At 43.2% G+C, this 19,762-nt stretch overlaps 1 long non-coding RNA gene across 3 annotated transcripts in view; it reads right to left on the reverse strand.

Moving 5' to 3' along the window:
* Positions 1–19,762, reverse strand: part of LOC135104182 (uncharacterized) — a 143,542-nt gene that overhangs the window by 108,649 nt on the left and 15,131 nt on the right. For all 3 annotated transcript variants that reach the window (XR_010270324.1, XR_010270325.1, XR_010270323.1), the window contains exon 2: positions 19,412–19,479. This is a non-coding gene — a long non-coding RNA (uncharacterized LOC135104182). The remainder of the gene's footprint in view (positions 1–19,411; positions 19,480–19,762) is intronic.

The raw sequence follows: 19,762 nt of genomic DNA on the forward strand, positions 1-19,762 counted from the left end.
CCGCCTTCTTCCACTTCATTAACCTTTTTCATTCTTCCTCCTTTCTTTTCACTGTTCTCCTCCTCCTCCTCCTCCTCCTCCTCCTCCTCCTCCTCCTCCTCCTCCTCCTCCTCCTCCTCCTCCTCCTCCTCCTCCTCCTCATCCTCCCCTTAACTACCCGTTCCCTCCAATTGTGGGCTTTCCATATATTCCATTATTGGATTGGTTTTAGTGTTGAGAGAGAGAGAGAGAGAGAGAGAGAGAGAGAGAGAGAGAGAGAGAGAGAGAGAGAGAGAGAGAGAGAGAGAATGAAATAAAGAGAGCTCTCACATACCACTTTAAGCATTCTTTAATCAGCTCTCTCTCTCTCTCTCTCTCTCTCTCTCTCTCTCTCTCTCTCTCTCTCTCTCTCTCTCTCTCTCTCTCTTTCCGTTCTGACATGCTCCCCGTTAACCTCTTCCTTTTATCAACGAAATGTGACTTTTATTTCGCTGAGAGAGAGAGAGAGAGAGAGAGAGAGAGAGAGAGAGAGAGAGAGAGAGAGAGAGAGAGAGAGAGAGAGAGAGAGAGAGAGAGAGAGAGAGAGAGAGAGAGAGAGAAAATCAAGGAAGAGACAAGGGAGAGGGAAAGGGGAGGCAGGGGAAGGCAAGGAAGGAGAAGACAAGTAAAGGGTCAATGTAGGGAAGAAGGAGAGAGAGGGTAGCGATGTAGAGGTGCTTGTTTACACTGGCTGGCGAGTTCCTGGAGTCTGGGAGTGTTTATCCCTGTAGCTGGAGGAGGAGGAAAAGGAGAAGGAGAAGGAGGAATACAAAGGGAATACAAAGGAAAGTCAAACAGCAACAAACCTTTTGGTCCTTGCAAGGCTGTTTGGTAACTACTTCTAACTAGCTACAGTGAAGAGAGACAGGACAGCATAGCAGAAGGCTCCTCCCCACCCACCACTCCCTCCAGCTTGCGCTGGCATGGAAATAGTTGGGAAAAGTACCATGCAGTATGGAAAAACTGACATGGAAATTTTCATAGGAAAGGATGAAAGGAAGTTCTACTATTCACCCTACGGTGAACTCTATACGCCTATCTGAAAGTTAATACAAGTTATATTAAAACTGTTGAATAAGAGTTTAAATAGTGAATTTAGTAATTATTCGGACAAGAAGAGAGCTTGTTGGGGATTTGCTTTTAAATATTTGTCTATTTTATTTTTGAATGATTCAATAGTATTGCTGTTTACAATTTCGGCAGGAAGTTTATTCCATATATTTACTATACGATTAAAGAAGAAATGTTTTGCCTCGTGGGATTTAAAACGTTTGGGTATAATCTTGAATCCATTATTTCTTGTTAGGTTAGAATGATCAATGGTAAAATAATTATGTGCATCAATGTTACTATATCCTTTGAAAAGGAGGAGGAGGAGGAGGAGGAGGAGGAGGAGGAGGAGGAGGAGGAGGAGGAGGTGGAAGATTGGGTATAAGAGAAAGGGGATACAGGCACCAAGAATCTGAAAGAAATAGTGCAGGACAAGGAATTTGAAGCAAAAATCAATTTAGGAATGAAGAAGGAAGGAAGGAAGGAAGCAAGGAAGGGAAACAAAGCAGCGGATAGAAGGGAGATAGTAAGGAAAAAGGATGAAAGAAAGAAAGAACAGAAAGGAAAGGGAAAAGAAAAAGAGAAAGGAAGGAAGGAGGAGAGGGAGGAAGGGAGGGAAACAGAGCATGTAGGATTAGGAAGATAAAAAGAAAAAAATAACGAAAGAAAGAAAAAAAAGGAAAGAAGGAAATAAAAAAAGAAGGGGAAGAATAAGTGAATACGTAGTTGCAAGACCCCATCTAGTGCACAAAGCAAATACTGTATATGTGTATGCATGTGTGTTTGTATGACGACCAAGATACAAATGACACTCTCATTCTGGCTCTGGTGTATGTATACCCACACCCTGTGCTGTTTAAATAAAGGAAAAGAAGAAAGGATGGATGCAATATAGAAAGAAGAAGAAAAATATACATTTGAAGAAAGGAAAGAATGAAGAGGTGGAAGGAAAGACAAGGAATAGAAGGACTGAAGGAGGAGGAGGAAGAGGAGATGATGAAATAGGTGGGAAAGAAGGAGGGTTCTTTGTTAGGAGGTAAAGGTGGTTGGAAGATGGACAAGGCGACAAAGAAGAGATTCCCTAAAGAGAGGACTGGAAGAGGGAAGAGTGACAGGCGGAGGCAGGAGGGAGGGAGGGCGAGAAGAAGATAAAGATGAGAGGACGGAGGGAGGGTGGGACGGAGATAGGAAGGGTGGAGGGGAGGAAGGGAGAAGGGGAAGCTACTGATAGAAAAAAAAAATTGTAGATGGTAGGAAAACAGGAGCCTAAGAGAAGGAGGAGGAGGGGAAGGAGGAGGAGAAAGAAAAATGCGTCATGTTTTATTTGTTAAAAGGGCCTATGAGGGAGATGGAGGATAGGGAGACAGAAAGGTGTTGAGTGGTGTGGAGTAGTGTGGAGGGGCTGGAGAGGAGTGGGGAGAGCTGTGGACCGGGTGTTGACATGTGGAGGGAAGGTCGACCCAAAAGAAAAGAAAATACGAGTAGAGCAGCAGGAAGGCACGCTGGTTGGGTGATGCTGTGTGGAGGCAGGGAAGGAAGGAAACGAGTACAGAAACTTAGGAGTATTTGGAAGAACTGACGTAAGAATTTGTACCTGGTGTGTTGGTAATGGGAGTGGAAGGGGGAGGGCATAGGGGTTGAAAGTGGAAGGGATGTGGAAGATTGCTTGTAAATGAGGAGGATGAATACAGAAAAAAAACACAGCGAAGACATCTGCTCGCCTATGATTGATGTAATTCTTTAACACAACACTAACATAAGACAAAGCAAATACAACAGAAGGCTCCTCCCCGCCTATACGTCTTTAAACCCGATGCTAGCTGGAGAAGAGACGGGAAAACCCAAAATATAAAAGGATATGTGACCATTGTGACGAAAAGGGAATACAAAAAAAAACAAACAGCAACAAACCTTGAATTCCTGAATAAGCTGACTGTATAATTATCCTACAAGAAGAAACAGGATAACACAGCAGAAGGCTCCTCTCCGCCCACCACTCTCTCTACCCGAGGCTGGTATAAAATGACGAGCAGCCGTGTGGTATTGAAAATCAGCATAGAATTTAAGCGGATAGAGAAAAGAGGTTCGAGGAGGAGGAGGAGGAGGAGGAGATCTTACGAATGCACCCAGCTAAATAACCAGGGAGCTGTGGCAGATGAAAGAGAGAGGCAGAGGGGGTGGCAGAAGATGCGAGGAGGAGGGAGAAAACAGAGAGAGAGAGAAAAGCACCAACTTGAAATAGTGACGCTTTCCAAAACACTTGAGGTTAATGGAACTCCACACGCAGTTTAGTGTCAGAACGGCGACTGATATACCGGAGAAAGAGAGAGAGAGAGAGAGAGAGAGAGAGAGAGAGAGAGAGAGAGAGAGAGAGAGAGAGAGAGAGAGAGAGAGAGACTTGGCTACGCTCCGTTATGTAGGATTTCCACTGGTGATAAAAATAGGGAAGAGAAGATGTGATTTCCTGACATGAAGGTAAGAGGATTCTTCTCTTTTTCCTCTCTCTCTCTCTCTCTCTCTCTCTCTCTCTCTCTCTCTCTCTCTCTCTCTCTCTCTCTCTCTCTCTCTCTCTCTCTCTCTCTCTCTCTCTCGCCCCAAAGTTCCCGGACGAGGACACACAACGCCAAACTCGCCTCGATCAGCCTGCACGAAGTAGGAGAAGCCGAGGCAAACTTTATGGTCTAGAAGTATTCGCGCCAAATTTGCAATGCTTGTGAAGAGTTAGTGGAGTGCGGGAGGAGAGGTGACGTTGTGTATGTCTCTCTCTCTCTCTCTCTCTCTCTCTCTCTCTCTCTCTCTCTCTCTCTCTCTCTCTCTCTCTCTCTCTCTCTCTTTGAGCTGGAAGGAGAGCCAAGATCAGCGAGAGAGGGAAACTACCAAAAAGAGAAGAGGAAAGAGGAGATAAAGTGGGGAAGGGAGACGAGAACGGGAGGAGAATAATTTAGGAAAAGAAAGGAAGGGAAGGAGAGGAGGTAGGAAAGGGGAAGAAAAAAAGGGAGAATGGATAATGATGGGTGAAAGAAACGGAGTGACAAGGAGGTTAGAAGTATGAGGTAAATGTGTCAGGAAAAGAGAACACGAAGGGGGAAAGACGGCAGAAGGGAGAAAGTGAGGAGGAAAAGTGAAAGGGAAGGAAGTCATGGAAACAGGAACTGAAAACAAGAACAAAGAAGAGTAAGACAGAAGTATTAGAGGATGGGAGACAAAGCGAGAAGGAAAAATGGACAAAGGGAGAAAGGGGGCAAGAAACGAAGGAAGGGACGGAAGAAGAAAAAAAAACAAGTAAAAGAGGAACGAAGGAGGGAATATCAGAGAGAGGGGTGAAAAAAAAAAAGCCAGGGACATACATTGGTGAGTTTCCTGTCCTGCGTGACGAACGGGAACAAGGGACGCACTGCTCAAAACTTCCGTGAAAGCCGCCATGCAAGCAGAAATGCCGCCCTGGAAATGGGCACGTTTGTATGTATGTATGTATATATGTGTGTGTGTATGTATGTATGCGTGTATTCGTGTGAGTGTGTGTGTGTTTGTGCGCAGGTGAAATGCCATCCGTGGAGGTATGTAGGAATAACTCAGGTTTACTTTGTTGTCGGATTTGTCTGCCTTTTCACCGCCGCGATCACAATAATGAACGAATATACAACACACACACACAAACACACTCGTTTTATACCTTAATTGGGGAAAAAAAGGGAGAGAGAGAGAGAGAGAGAGAGAGAGAGAGAGAGAGAGAGAGAGAGAGAGAGAGAGAGAGAGAGAGAGAGAGAGAGAGAGAGAGAGAATGAAAATAGAAACACTTTAATATATAGTGATAGTGTTGCATATCTATTAACACAAACACACAGACACAAACACACACACACACACACACACACACACACACACACACACACACACACACACACACACATACAAATAGCGCATCTCTATAAATACGATGAGTTTGTGATTTCAACTTTAAGGCTAAATTATCTTACACGGAAAACTCGATTACGTCCTTTTGGGAGTTCGCAGCAGGAGGCGCCGACGGAGGACCTGCCGGGGAGGAAAATGAAGTGCTGAGCTACGTAACCGGCTGGAATGTGCGATGCGGCGCCACACACACACACACACACACACAGGAAGGTGGTAGTAAGGGTGTGAATTAAAGAGTGGCGTTGCATGTAGAAATGAACATAACACACACAACATAACACTGGGAATGTTTAAATGTCAAGTGTGAGTATGTGAAGCATTTAAAAAGAAAAAAATATATATACGGGAGGGAGGAAAAAAATAATGCAAATTTCTCTTTCCTCTCCTCCCTTATTTGTTTCCCTCTACTTTCTCTCTTTGTTGTCTCATTTTCCTCTCCTGTATCCTTTTAATGTCTTTCTCCTACTCATCAGATACGTCTCTTACTATCCCTTCACTACCTCCTTCCCTCTTCCCACCCTTTCTTCTTCCGATCCCTTTCTTCCACTAACCCTTTCCCTGCATACTTTTCTTCCCACCTTACCAGCCTCCCATCACCCCTACCCTTTTCCCTTCCCCTATCCCTTCCTACCACTACCTCTCCTCCACCACACACCTACACCCTACTTACCTTTCCCTCCACCCCACCAGCTTCCCATCATCCCTACCTCTTTCCCTCTGCTTTCCCTCCTCTTCCCTCCTTCCCCTCACCGCAGCAGAAGCGAAACACTCCCTCCCTGGGAATTTAAGACGAAGTTTATACGAGCTGTAACTCCACGGGAAAATGACCACACAATTTTCCTCTCTGGGCCAAAATTGGAGCGGTGGAGTAACTCTGGTTCCCGACACCATAAAGAGAGGGAGGGGGTGCGTTAGGGAAGGGAGGGGCAAGGGTGAGTGGGTGAGAGAGCGTGCAGATCAAGCTGTGACACGGTCCGCTACACTCACGCAATCACCACCAACAATAACAACACGACCACCACCACCGCCACCACCGCCGCCACCACCACGCCAGCCCGCCAAGACCACTGGCAGCAACACGGTGATTAAACATGCGAAGAAAAAATAGAGAAAGAAAAATGAAGGTGGTGGAAAAGTGTTCATACATAAATAGTCAAAGAGAGACTAAAACACAAAAACGAAGAGCAAGGATAAAAGCTGGAAAAAACAAAAGTTAAAAGAAAAACTATAAACATATGAGACGAAAAAAAAGGAAATGAAAGATTAAATATAAAAAAAGAAAAAAAGAGAAAAAGCACATAAATAGTTATAAAATAAAACGAGGGTAAGGAAAACAAGTAAAGAACAATAAATACGAAAGAAGCAAATTCTGAAGCAAAAAGAAAAATAGTGACAATGTATTTGAAAGAAACAAAAAAGAAACAAGTAATTACCGTCACCTGTTCTTTATGTTCCTATGTGAGCGTTTTTTACAGAGAGAGAGAGAGAGAGAGAGAGAGAGAGAGAGAGAGAGAGAGAGAGAGAGAGAGAGAGAGAGAGAGAGAGAGAGAGAGAGAGAGCAGGAATGGTGTAGGGTACATTAGAGGGAGGGAGGGAAGTAAGGAAGGAGGGAAGATGGGTTGGGCACAATGATGGCATGGTGTGCGCGCAACCACAACCACCCTAAAACTCTGAGGCGCCCAGCGCGCAGCTCAGGCATAATGATCCGGTTGTGCTTTGTAGCGTACGTGGTTTTCAAGGTGGTGTTACAAAATTCTTCTGTAGCTTCCTGGGCATCCACTTAGCACAGCATCTATCCGGGCCACACCATTGCGTTACACCCTGTGCTGTTTTGAAAGGTGGAGTAGCAATGGTCCATTGGACCATTGCTTACGAGGAAATATGAATTTTGATTCAACTCTCCAAAGCTCTCTACAACGAAGTTTAATGTTGAGTGGATGAAAAGCAATTTTTTTTTTTGGTAAAATTAATAAGTAAATCATATCAAACACTACATGAATTATAAGATGAGAAATGCAAGAAGTTCCATCTTCCAACGAATCACTGAATTCTCTATATTCGTGTATGAAATGTGCTGTGTAAAACGCTTTTCGCTGTCCACTCTCCCACCCGTGACTGCTGCCCAGATCCTCACACCAGGCGATTTATCAACACTTCTCTGTAACTCAGAGAGTTGGTAAAAATACATAGAGTGGACAGACCTTTAGTTTATTGTTTATTCATCAAAGACAGAGCAGCTGAGTGGCGCAGCGCCGCGGTCATAAATCGGGGCTTGGAAGCTGAGGATCGAACTCGCCTTTCTTCTAAACTTTATTTTATTCATTTATTAAATTATTGATAGATAAAAAGTTTAACAAAATTAATTGAAACAGTTATCTTGAATTGACTGGAGCCTCCTTAATCCTTCTAAAAATGAACAATCCAATAAACAAATAAAGAAAGAAATATGTAATATCCAAAAGAAGGGTTTAGCTTTTCAAATTTAGGAAAAATATAAATATCTAAATAAACAAAAGAAAGTAAGTCTGCACCGCGACTAAAAAATGTTGCCTGAGTGAAGAAGATAAGCTAAGTCTGTGCACAACTTCTAATTATTCCACAAAAGAAGCAACCCCGCCACCATTATTGTTGCTGCAACACAAAAGAATAATTTGTAGCTAAGTACAGGTATAACTCATTTCTTTTCTCGGCCAAGAGTGCAGGAACGCAGCGTAAACACTTCATCTTAATGATAATAATACTAACAATAACATCGACAGCAACAACAACAACACCAACAACAACAACAACCAAAACAAAACAACAACAAAAACAATAATGATAACAACAATAGCGACAACAACACCACCACCACTACCCCAACAACAACAACAACAACAACAACAACAACAACAACAACAACAACAACAACAACAACAACAACAACAACAACAACAACAACAACAACAACAACAACAACAACAACAACAACAACAACAACAACAACAACAACAACAACAACAACAACAACAACAACAACAACAACAACAACAACAACAACAACAACAACAACAACAACAACAACAACAACAACAACAACAACAACAACAACAAACAAACAACAATACCAACAAATTATGATGATGACGACGATGATGATGATTTTTGATGTAACACAGGTTCTGGCCAAGTACAACAAAGGATGGTAAAAAAAAAAAAAAGAGCTCACCAAATTGCCAAAAAGAATATTCAAATTTGCAAGAAGTGTCTTGAAACTTGTCTTAATGACTATAACAACAACAACAACAACAACAACAATGATAATCATAATAATAACAACAATTATAATAACAACATTCATACATTTGAAATTCCATTATTCATATGTATTAGCTTATTTGTCTTATAATAATCGTGTGTGTGTGTGTGTGTGTGTGTGTGTGTGTGTGTGTGTGTGTGTGTGTGTGTGTGTGTGTGTGTGTGTGTGTGTGTGTGTGTGTGTGTATGTGTGTGTGTGAGCGCCCGTTTTAACCATCAGATATTTTCAACACTCTTAACGTCTTTTTTTCCGCCTCCTCGTCTACCTTTTACCTATTTTCTTCCCCCTCTTCTTTCTCATTTACCTGTTCCTCGTCCTCCTCCTCCTCCCTCCTTTTCCACCTCCATCATATTCTGTGTATCTTGTTCAACTTCCTCTGCTCATACGTCGCTTTACCCTAAACTTTTCTTTCCTCTTTCCTCACCTTTCCACCGGTCCTTTCGTCCCCCAACACCTTCGCATCCTCCTCCACTTCTCCCCCTCATACCTTCCTCCCGCTCCTCTCCGACCCTCTCCCCGCGCTGGCTCTGTGTGTGTGTGCAATAAATTAGCAACATGATCCCTTCGGCTTCCCCTCCACCTCAGGTTCGCACATTATCTCCGCGTCTCCCACACGTGTTCGGTTCTCGCCCCCACAACATATATTTCCTGTCTCTACCGACAAAACTTTAACCATTTCACACAAACATACAAACGCGCACACCCATCTGCACCTACCCTCTCCTGTCCACACACACACACACACACACACACACACACACACACACACAGACAATTTTCTTATTTGAATTTTTAAGCGTGTCAGTTTACTTAAAATATATGTTAAACTTCAATGTTGACGTGTTAATCATTCTTTTCGTTAACTGAATGAAAAAAATAATAATAATGCGTCGACTATCATTCTATTATCATTTTACTTATCTAAAGGTACTATCACGTTACCTGCCAATGTAAGTCTGACAGGAACGTCTATTACATGATTACTAATATCCTCTCTCTCTCTCTCTCTCTCTCTCTCTCTCTCTCTCTCTCTCTCTCTCTCTCTCTCTCTCTCTCTCTACAGCCCTTTTTTTTTCGTCACCTTTTACTATTCAGCTAATTTCCACCTACTTTTCTCTCTCTTCCTCCTCTCGCTCGTGTACTCAAGTCTCTCCTAAGTGTGTTTCCCTTCTCACCTCCACTGGCCCTCTTCTTTGCTAGCGTGGCTCCTCGTTTCTTTCTATTTATGACCGGACCTCCTACCTCTTCCCTTCCTTTCTTCTATACAAGTCCCCTGTTGCTTCCTCTTCACTGATCTCTCTCTCTCTCTCTCTCTCTCTCTCTCTCTCTCTCTCTCTCTCTCTCTCTCTCTCTCTCTCTGGTCATTTTAAGCAATATTTTTCCCAGTCTCGTCCGCGCCAATCATCTCCCCTCTGCTTCCCTCCTCGTCCAAGTTAATATTTTCGTCCCGTTTTTCGGTACATTCCCTTTGAAGTTTCTTATGATTATTCAAAGAGCTTCGCCACCAAAGTCTTGCAGCAGCTTATCTCCACGCCATTAATTCCCCTCTCGCGCCCTCGCCCTCTTTCTCTTCCTCACTTCCAATCTCGCTCATCGGTGTCATTAGGAAAGCTGAAGACATATTTTATGGATGAGCAGCATTTTTTTCTGAATTTTCTCACCTCCCACGCGCTCATTCATTCTATTTCTTGCTTGTTTGCTTGTTTGTCTATAAGGAGTCAAGGAAAACGAGAAAGCCAGGCACTACGAAGGCTAAGGTTTAATATCGATTATTACAATTATGTAGTTTTGCTTCGCTCTCAGTATAAGTTAGTATGAGATGGTTTTGAAAATTGTTCCGTCATAAATTCTGCAAAGCATCCAACCATTCATGAAGCTACTGGAAGTTATTAAACTCTTCTTCTCCCACCTTTCTTTCCTTCCTGCTGATGCTGATACTCCTCCTCCTCCTCCTCCTCCTCCTCCTCCTCCTCCTCCTCCTCCTCCTCCTCCTCCTCCTCCTCCTCCTCGTCTCTTTCCTCGTCTTCGTCCATTTCCACGACCGCCACTTGTTTCACTAACTTCCTCATTCTCTTCACTTACAATCTCCACTCCTCTTCCATCCTCCTCATTCCCAGATAATATATTCCCTTCTTCCTTGGGTATAAATCCTTCCTGCTCTTTCTTCTTCCCCTTGTCACCCCTCCGCCTCTCCTCCTTTCTCCCCTCTCCCCCTCCCACCCTCCCTGCTACTCTTCCTTTCCATCACCATTACTCTCTCGCTTTCCTTCCCTCCCTAAGGATGTTTCTTGTCTGCTTTCGATGCTTCTCCCATTCATCTCTTTCATTGTAACATTTTCCCTTTTTATTTGACCTCTCCTCATCTTTTGGTGTATCTCTTGTTTGTATTCAATGTATCATTAATTCTTACCAACCACTCGGGTTTGTCTCGCGCTTCCTCCCTTCCTTTGTTCTCTTCTCTTTACTACTCTGACTTTGTATTACTCAAGATTTTATCCAGAGTGCATTGTCTCTGCTCTCTGCAATAAAACAGCTTCCACCAAGATTTCCTCGCGTTGGAGTCTTTCTTTTTATTTCAGTATATTTTCACAGTCCCATTCAGTAAATTCTAAGAATATTCTTTAAAGCTAAAGAGAAGACATAATCTGCTACCTGCATTTGAAAGGTAAAGAGAAAATATAATCCTGCCCTTATATCCCCAGGTACCTATTGGCACTGCTGACCTGACACTGCTCTATCCCTGACACTGTACACGTCCCTAACAGGATAACAAGGCTTCACTAACTACCTCTAATCTCACCTGGTCCGCAAAATACGATTTTTTATTCTTTTTTTATTTTTTTTTGCAGTGGAGTGTTTTTATTTTTATTTAATTCTTTTTGTAACTGGAAAAAAAAATATCTACACTTTTTTTCCTTGCCATGGACATTGAAATAGAACGTTTATAAATAAAATACATATGACAAAAAAAAAAAAAAAAAGAAAAGGATGGAAAGTATTCGCAGCCTTGGAGAGAATTTGGAGGTTTTTACGAATTGCATTTCCACATTTTGTCAGCAGTTTTTTAGCGGGTACAGAAAAGCTAGCTATGGCAATAAATAAATAAAAAAAACTAAATAGATAAATAAATTGCATTCCGCTTGCTGCGCGAATGTAAAACTGTGGAGCATAACCTAAAAAAACGACGCAGACCATTGGAAACACCACTTCCGCTTGAAATAACACGGCAGTATATCGATATCTATCAACCCACCCATCTATCTACATACATACATATTTATCTATCTATTTATCTACCCACCTATCTATCTATTTATCTACCTACACACCTACAAACAACCTATCTATCTTCGTTTTCCGCCTGCCAAAATTCGTGATATGTACACACGCTTTCAAACATTTCCAGGACTCACATTCACCAGCCTTGGTTATTTGTCCACAATTTTTAGTCAGTTTTATTTTAGAGGAAGTGGGAGAGGGATGTGGCAACTCTTGTGTGGTTTCAGGAGACGTGGAATAGGAAGCTGTGCGGAGGGTTTTCTTCAGGGATGGGATTTGTCCATCTTTTTTTTCTTTTTCGAATGGGTTGTAGTTTTGTTTCAGAAGAGATGGGACAGACACGGAGATATTTTGAAGCGTTGGTGGGTATTTTGTATGTAAAAAGGGCTCTGGCCAAGGGCAACAAAAAATCAAAAGGCTTAAATAAAAGTCCACTGAAGGTAACAGACCTCAAAGAATATAGTAAAATAGAAATAACTAAAATTACGAGAAATGTTTGGAAGCTTATCACAGACTTCATGAAATACAGAATGCAAGTAAAGAGTTTCAGAGTTTGCCAGTAAAAGGAATAAAATACTGACAGAGATGGTTGACTCTTGCATTACGGAGGCGGACAGAAAATGAGAGAAAGTAGAAAGTAGAGCAGAAAGTTTGTTGTGATGGATCATTCTTTGTGGGAGGATCCTTTTAAATAAACCTACCAAAGTGTGTGTGTGTGTGTGTGTGTGTGTGTGTGTGTGTGTGTGTGTGTGTGTGTGTGTGTGTGTGTGTGTGTGTGTGTGTGTGTGTGTGTGTGTGTGTGTGTGTGTGTGCGTGCGTGCGTGTGTGCGTGCGTGTGTGCGCGCGTGCGGGTGGAATACAATTCATGGAAACAATACGTCCTCAAGGGAATGGACTAGGCGTAGTCGTACTGAGAAAAAAAAAAATGGAGACTGTCTGTGTGAGAGACGTGTGTGTGTGTGTGTGTGTGTGTGTGTGTGTGTGTGTGTGTGTGTGTGTGTGTGTGTGTGTGTGTGTGTGTGTGTGTGTGTGTGTGTGTGTGTGTGTGTGTGTGTGTGTGTGTGTGTGTGTGTGTGTGTGTGTGAGGATGGTTAAGTGTGTGCGCGTGTGGATGAATTGTTAAGCTGGATACATAGAGAAGACTAATATTACAAACACCCACACCCAGAGAGAGAGAGAGAGAGAGAGAGAGAGAGAGAGAGAGAGAGAGAGAGAGAATGGCAGAGGACAAAGATAACCCCTTCCTGATCCTGCTTCCCTCCTTCTTACCTCCCACTCCCTCTGTTCCCACGCCGGCACGCCCACCTGGTCTTGACAAGCTTGGGGCTCACAGTCCCTGCCTTCATGTACCACTACGGGAAACTCTCTTCATATCTAACTATAACAACTCTGAACCCCTAGCGAGTCTTGAAAACTTTATAGCTACACACACACACACACACACACACACACACACACACACACACACACAATCTCTAATAACCTGCTTTATATATTTATTTGTCTTTTCTTTAACTTCCCACCCTCCTCCCTCTCCTCTCTGGTTCTCACGGGGATAAAACTTGCGTTATTATAAAATATCAGCAAACTTTTTTACCTATTAGAGAGAGAGAGAGAGAGAGAGAGAGAGAGAGAGAGAGAGAGAGAGAGAGAGAGAGAGAGAGAGAGAGAGAGAGAGAGAGAGAGAGAGACGCTGATCAACACCTGCAGAAGTGTGTCGGTTCCCCTTCAATTCTGCCTCTCCAAGAGCCATTAAGCACACGCATGCAATCTCTCTCTCTCTCTCTCTCTCTCTCTCTCTCTCTCTCTCTCTCTCTCTCTCTCTCTCTCTCTCTCTCTCTGAAGAACCTCCTTTAATAAGTGGTCTTTGAGAGCATCACCACCACCAGTACTATTGACACCACCACCACCACCACCACCACCATCACCATCACCATCACCACCACCATCCTTGCACTCGCCTCACCAAGTCACAGCTCGGGAGCCCACAGGTCCTAAAAGTCCCTCCCCTCACATGTGGCGTGAATAAAGGCGTCAATAGGTCGGTGCCTCGCTGTCCTCTCTCGCCTCACAGCTTCTAATCAGGGAGCGTCTCTTTGTGCTTTCCCTGGCGCTTCTATTTGCTTTCTTCTTGTATATACACGTTTTCTATCATTCCTTCCATCCTTCTGCATTTGTTTACGTGTCTTCTGTCGTTCCATTATTCTTTTTTTTTATCTTATCTTCCTCTTCTTTATTCCATACGACTCTAGTCAAAGCTTCCTTCCTTCATCCTCTTTCTTTCTTTTCCTTCGATATTCACGTTTTATGACATTCCTTCTCTCATTTTTCTTTTTTTCTTTCCTCATCTTCCATCTTTTTCTCCTTCCACACGTTTCCATTCATAGCTTCCTTTCTTTATTTTCCTTCTTCTTTCTTCCTTTTTATTTGTGTTTCCTCAAATGCTTTTTCCTTTCTTCTGCATATCTAACTTCTATCTTTCTATCTTTCTCATTTTCTTTTTTTTTCTTTATCTTCGTTCTTTTCTCCTCCTGTATGATTCCAGCCACAGCTTCCTTCGTTCATCCTCTTTCTTCCTTTTCCTCCAATACACACGCTATCTTTCTATCTCCCTCCTTTTTTCCTCTTCTTTCCTCGTCTTCCTCATTTTTTCCTCCTCTACTCTTTCCCTTCTTATTCTTTTTTTCTTCTCATATATTATTTTTCCCTCGTATTTGCATATTTCTGCAAACTTTTTCATTCCACCTTCTTTTCCCTCATTCCTTCCGCGTACGCTTTTCTCACCTTTCTTCCTTTACCTCTCATCCCTATTCTTTCCTTCAACAACAACTCTCGCATCTTTCTTCCTTTGTTCCTTTCTTATAATCTCCCCTTCCTTCATCCTTTCCCATGTCTTTCCTTCCCACGTACACCTTCCTCCTGTCCTTTCTCCTTTTGTACCCCTCTCCTTTCCAGCTACACACATAATCTTACATCTTTCATCACACATTTTTCACACCCCTCTTCCTTCTGCTCCTCCTCTTCCTCCTCCTCCATTCACAGCTTCCAGCCGCCTCCTCTCCTCAGCCCCCATTCATGTAGAGGTTTATAGACTATCAGCCCCTTTAAAAATCCCTGAATATCGCTCTCCACTACACTGAACTCTTCCTCCTCCTGCAGTCCACCTTCACACCTTCCTCCACTCTCCACTCACCGCTGCATCTTATTACAATCCACGCAGTCTTCAATACGCTCCACCTCACTCGTTTCCACTCTTTCCAAGTATCTATTTTCATCCAGCACTCTGCAACCTTGCCCATACTGCGCCTTAATGTTACTTCCACATCAACCTGTCATTCCACTTAATACACACACATATACACACACACTCACATGTACACACACACACACACACAAATAAAAAAAAAAGAACAGGAGGAAGAATTTTGAGGAAGGAATAATTATTTCTCTCTCTCTCTCTCTCTCTCTCTCTCTCTCTCTCTCTCTCTCTCTCTCTCTCTCTCTCTCTCTCTCTCTCTCTCTCTCTCTCTCTCTCTCTCTCTCTCTCTCTCTCTCTCTCTCTCTCTCTCTCTCTGTGTGTGTGTGTGTGTGTGTGTGTGTGTGTGTGTGTGTGTGTGTGTGTGTGTGTGTGTGTGTGTGTGTGTGTGTGTGTGTGTGTGTGTGTCTTTGTACGCGTGTGTATGTATGTATAAGTGTGTGCATTAAAACAGACAGAGAATGCTAAGGTGATATTAGAAAGCGTGAGTGAGTGAGTGAGTGAGTGAGTGAGTGAGTGAGTGAGTGAGTGAGTGAGTGAGTGAGTGAGTGAGTGAGTGAGTGAGTGAGTGAGTGAGTGAGTGAGTGAGTGAGTGAGTGTGTGAGTGAGAGAGAGAGAGAGAGAGAGAGAGAGAGAGAGAGAGAGAGAGAGAGAGAGAGAGAGAGAGAGTGAGTGAGTGAGAGATTGAAATGAAGGAAAGGAAAAATGTGGGATGAGGAGCAATTATAGGAAGGTAATGTATGCGACAGGTGAGTGGCAGGTGTCAATGATTATGAAGATGAGTTATTCAGTGAGGGGTAAAAATCCATTCTTTTGTCTTCACTCTCTCTCTCTCTCTCTCTCTCTCTCTCTCTCTCTCTCTCTCTCTCTCTCTCTCTCTCTCTCTCTCTCTCCTGCCTGTCCGCCCTCTGCGTAACATAACTTTGACAATTTATGGAGTTTGTCGAGTAAAATGAGCCCCGCATTCTCCCGTGGCCGCCGCGTCGCCGCCCTGAGGAACAGCCACGCGTCCCCCCAGGCCACGGCGGGCACCAAAATTAAGTTCTATTTTCACAAACTTCTTAAGTGTCGAGAAAATTGCACAGGGAAGGAAGGACGGAAGGAAAAATTTAGCCCACAATCTCTTAGAGGGGAAACTTTTAATATATATATTGGTTATTTAACTTTTTTTTTCTCCCTCCTTCCTTCTCTCTCTCCTCCATCTTACTCAGCTTTTTTTTTCTCTCTCTCCTCCGCGACCGTTCTTCTTTTCATCTATCTCTATCAGGTTCCGCACACTTCCGCATCCTCCATTTTTAAGCAGCCACCTCCACTTAACACAAATTAGTTTCATCCATGCTTGCCTTCCTTCACACAGCTCTCCACGCACGTCCATCTCCATTCCTACTCCACATTCAGACAGCTTCCACAGACTCCACCGCAAAACACCCACACCACCACTCCACTATTCCATCTAAAACTTATCGCTGCGAAGAGGAAGGACAAACAGCAGTATACTCGTCGGGTTTCTCGAGATTGTGATGAGGTAAGCTGTGTCAAGTAAGGTGAGTGACGCAGGGAAACAAAGGCAAAAGCTTCTTCCCAACCACGGTTCAGCATTTCAGCTTCCACCATCACCACCACCACCACCACACCATAACATAATTTTCTGTCCCATTCACCACATTGCACGCTCTTTCACTCCACTAAAACCTGCCCCCTCCACCATTTCCTGCAACACTACCATAACCGGCTCTACCACATGTTAATGATCCACACGCCACTACGCCATAACATAATTTTCTGTCCTATGTACATTTGACTCTTAACCTCACTAGAACCTTCCCTTTTCCCATCATTCCCTCCAACATCAACCTATCACCATCACATCTCAATGATCCACACAACACAGTATGCTCTCCATTCCACCCGTCACCACTCCACACACTACACACACTTCGCACCATAGCAATTCAACAACTTCCATTCACGAGAGTTAAAGGGCAAAATTTCTCCACTCCTCTCCACTCTGAAAGTCTGACGTCATTTCCTGGATAAAAAATAGAGTAAAGTACGAAAATAATAAAAATCCACGTCTCCACAACTACTAAATTTCCGCTTGTTTGGCCGCCTAATATAACTTATGCGGCGGGGCTGCCTAAGTTACTGTTTTACATTTACCTTCATTTCTGTGAAGGACGTGGCAGTGGGTGGGTGGCAGAGAGAGAGAGAGAGAGAGAGAGAGAGAGAGAGAGAGAGAGAGAGAGAGAGAGAGAGAGAGAGAGAGAGAGAGAGACGTTATCGTTTTGTGTTTTTCTTCTTTTATTTGCTTCTATAGTCTCTCTCTCTCTCTCTCTCTCTCTCTCTCTCTCTCTCTCTCTCTCTCTCTCTCTCTCTCTCTCTCTCTCTCTCTCTCTCTCTCCCTCTCCCCCTCTCTCTCTCTCTCTCTCTCTCTCTCTCTCTCTCTCTCTCTCTCTCTCTCTCTCTCTCTCTCAACCAAATGAAAATCACATTTTGAAGATAAAAGAAAGAGAGGTTAACGGGGAACATGGCAGAGAGAGAGAGAGAGAGAGAGAGAGAGAGAGAGAGAGAGAGAGAGAGAGAGAGAGAGAGAGAGAGAGAGAGAGAGAGAGAGAGAGAGAGAGAGAGAGAGAGAAATGTGTAAAAGAGACTGGATAAGTTACAAAAAAATATCTGAAAAAAAAGTGCTGGTTATTTCCCGTTCCCTACAAAGTCAACAGAGAATGGGAGAGTGGCCGCGTCTTTTCATATCCCATAACAACATTAGCGCCACTTTTATCCCTTACTTAGCTACTGAAACTCCCCTGCTTGTTTTCTGTACCCTCCTATTTTCCCTTCATTTTTTTGGGGAAGGAGAGGGAAAGGAGGGAGGGGAAGGGACAGACAAGAAGGAAGAGAAAAGGAGCGGAGAATGAGAGAGAAATGGAAAATGAAGGAATGTATTGGCTGTAAAGGGAGGCACGGAGGAGGGAGAAAGGATAAAGAGTCATAGAGAGAGGGATAAAGGATTTACAGCAAGAGGGATTAAACGTAAGAACCGTAAAGAAACCAAATGCACAGGTTCATGATTACTACAGTTGCTGGCAGGAAGGAGTCATAAGCTGCAGCGAGACCCTTATATACTCGATGCAGAAGGCAAGGGGGAGTAGAAAAAAAGAAAAAAAAAGAAAATGAAAGCAAGTTTAAGATTAGGAACGCCAGTGCAGGAGCATGTAAGGGAAAAGCAGGACGCTGATTAAGATACGTGGAAGAGCAAATAGGAGAGACTTCTTGCGCTATACTATGCGAAGATTTACGGCACGGAATGAAGACTTTAAATAAGACTTCCTCGAGCGGTAGTTTGTATAAGAACGAAACGGCAAAGGTTACGACTCAGCGTGAGGCTTGGCAGGTTTTCATTCACAAGTTTACTTTTCGCTCAAGTGGGCAGACAGGTGGGCGGTGGTGGTGGTGGTGGTGGTAGTGGTAGTGGTGGTGGTGGTGATGGTGGGCTGGAGATGCTACTGGCAGACAGATAGACTAAAGGCAAAAGGTGAGGAGTAGGGATACTGGAATATACTTCTGCCAACTCCTCTCTCTCCCTCTCTCTGTCTCTCTCTATGATCCCCCATTCATACAACTTTTCTTTATGAATATTCAACATAAATACAGGCGAGGCTCTCTTGATAATGAGTTTCAAAATATTCTGTAGCGAGGTTTCCTGGCAGGTGCCCCGCAGTCCTCGAGCCCACACGCCGCTGGGGGAGCTTCATCAAGAGTATGGCAGCCGCGGGACAGACTCACCTCACCTGGTCCTCGGCGGCACAGGGAAGACCGCAGCCCACGCAGTGCGGGGTAGACAAAGGGAGCCTGCCGCGCTAACACCCTCAACCCTCCCACTGCTCATATTTTTCTTCCATAGTAACGATTTTTTTAAACACTTTTGTACTACGTTTCCTTAAGTTCGTTTGTAACATAATATAAATACCCTCTCTCTCTCTCTCTCTCTCTCTCTCTCTCTCTCTCTCTCTCTCTCTCTCTCTCTCTCTCTCTCTCTCTCTCTCTCTCTCTCTATGATCATCTACACGTTTGACATTTTTATACCACATTGTCTTAAATAAGTCTCAAGCTTAGAAAAGAAGACATAGTTAACCTATTACTCCCTTCTTCCTTATCCTTGTGAGCAGTTTTTTTCTACAGTACTTTGGATGTTAAAATGGGATGATTACATCAGGAAGAAGATTAAGGGTGCTGTCCTCTAACGCATCACATGGAATGTAGCTAGTCAGCTAAAGGGTACACGATAAATCCTCAAAGAAAACCAATTAATAAAGAAATGCTAAATGTCGTTAAAAAGAAGAGATATGCTAAAGTAATAAAAACTTAATTGCTGTCGAAGTTTGCTTTGTTTTCACGAGAGAATATTTTTGTATGCCGGTTATTTCAAGATAGAAACACTAACACACACAAAAAAAAAAAATATAAATAAATAAATAAAATAAAATAAATAAATCAATAAATAAATAAAGAATAAGAGCAGGAAGTGGTGAAGACCCCTGGAAGATAGCAGTGAAAAAAGAACACAAAACAAAGCCTAATAAAGAAGCAACACTTACCTCACACTGGTGAAGACGGAAGCAGTAGTGGTGCAGTGGCAGGGTCTGCCACCACCTCACCTTCCCTCCTGAGAAAGAAAAAAAGACAACACAAATTAACAGAAGCATAACAAAATAGCATAATAACCAAGTCCTAAAATCAATGACCAACGATTAATGGATCAATGATAACTAAAAGCGGATATGTAGCCACGCCCTCTCAGCACAGCAAGCAGAGCAAACATCGCACTTGAGTCTCCGTAAGTTGAGGGAGTAACCATTAGCGCCACGACGAACAGGGCGTAAGAGAGGACGCTCACAATTTGATGCAATTACTACCTTTTTAAACTTTCGATTACATACAAAAACCTT

The sequence above is a fragment of the Scylla paramamosain genome, chromosome 10 (assembly GCF_035594125.1).
Source record: "Scylla paramamosain isolate STU-SP2022 chromosome 10, ASM3559412v1, whole genome shotgun sequence".
Lineage (NCBI taxonomy): Eukaryota > Metazoa > Arthropoda > Malacostraca > Decapoda > Portunidae > Scylla > Scylla paramamosain.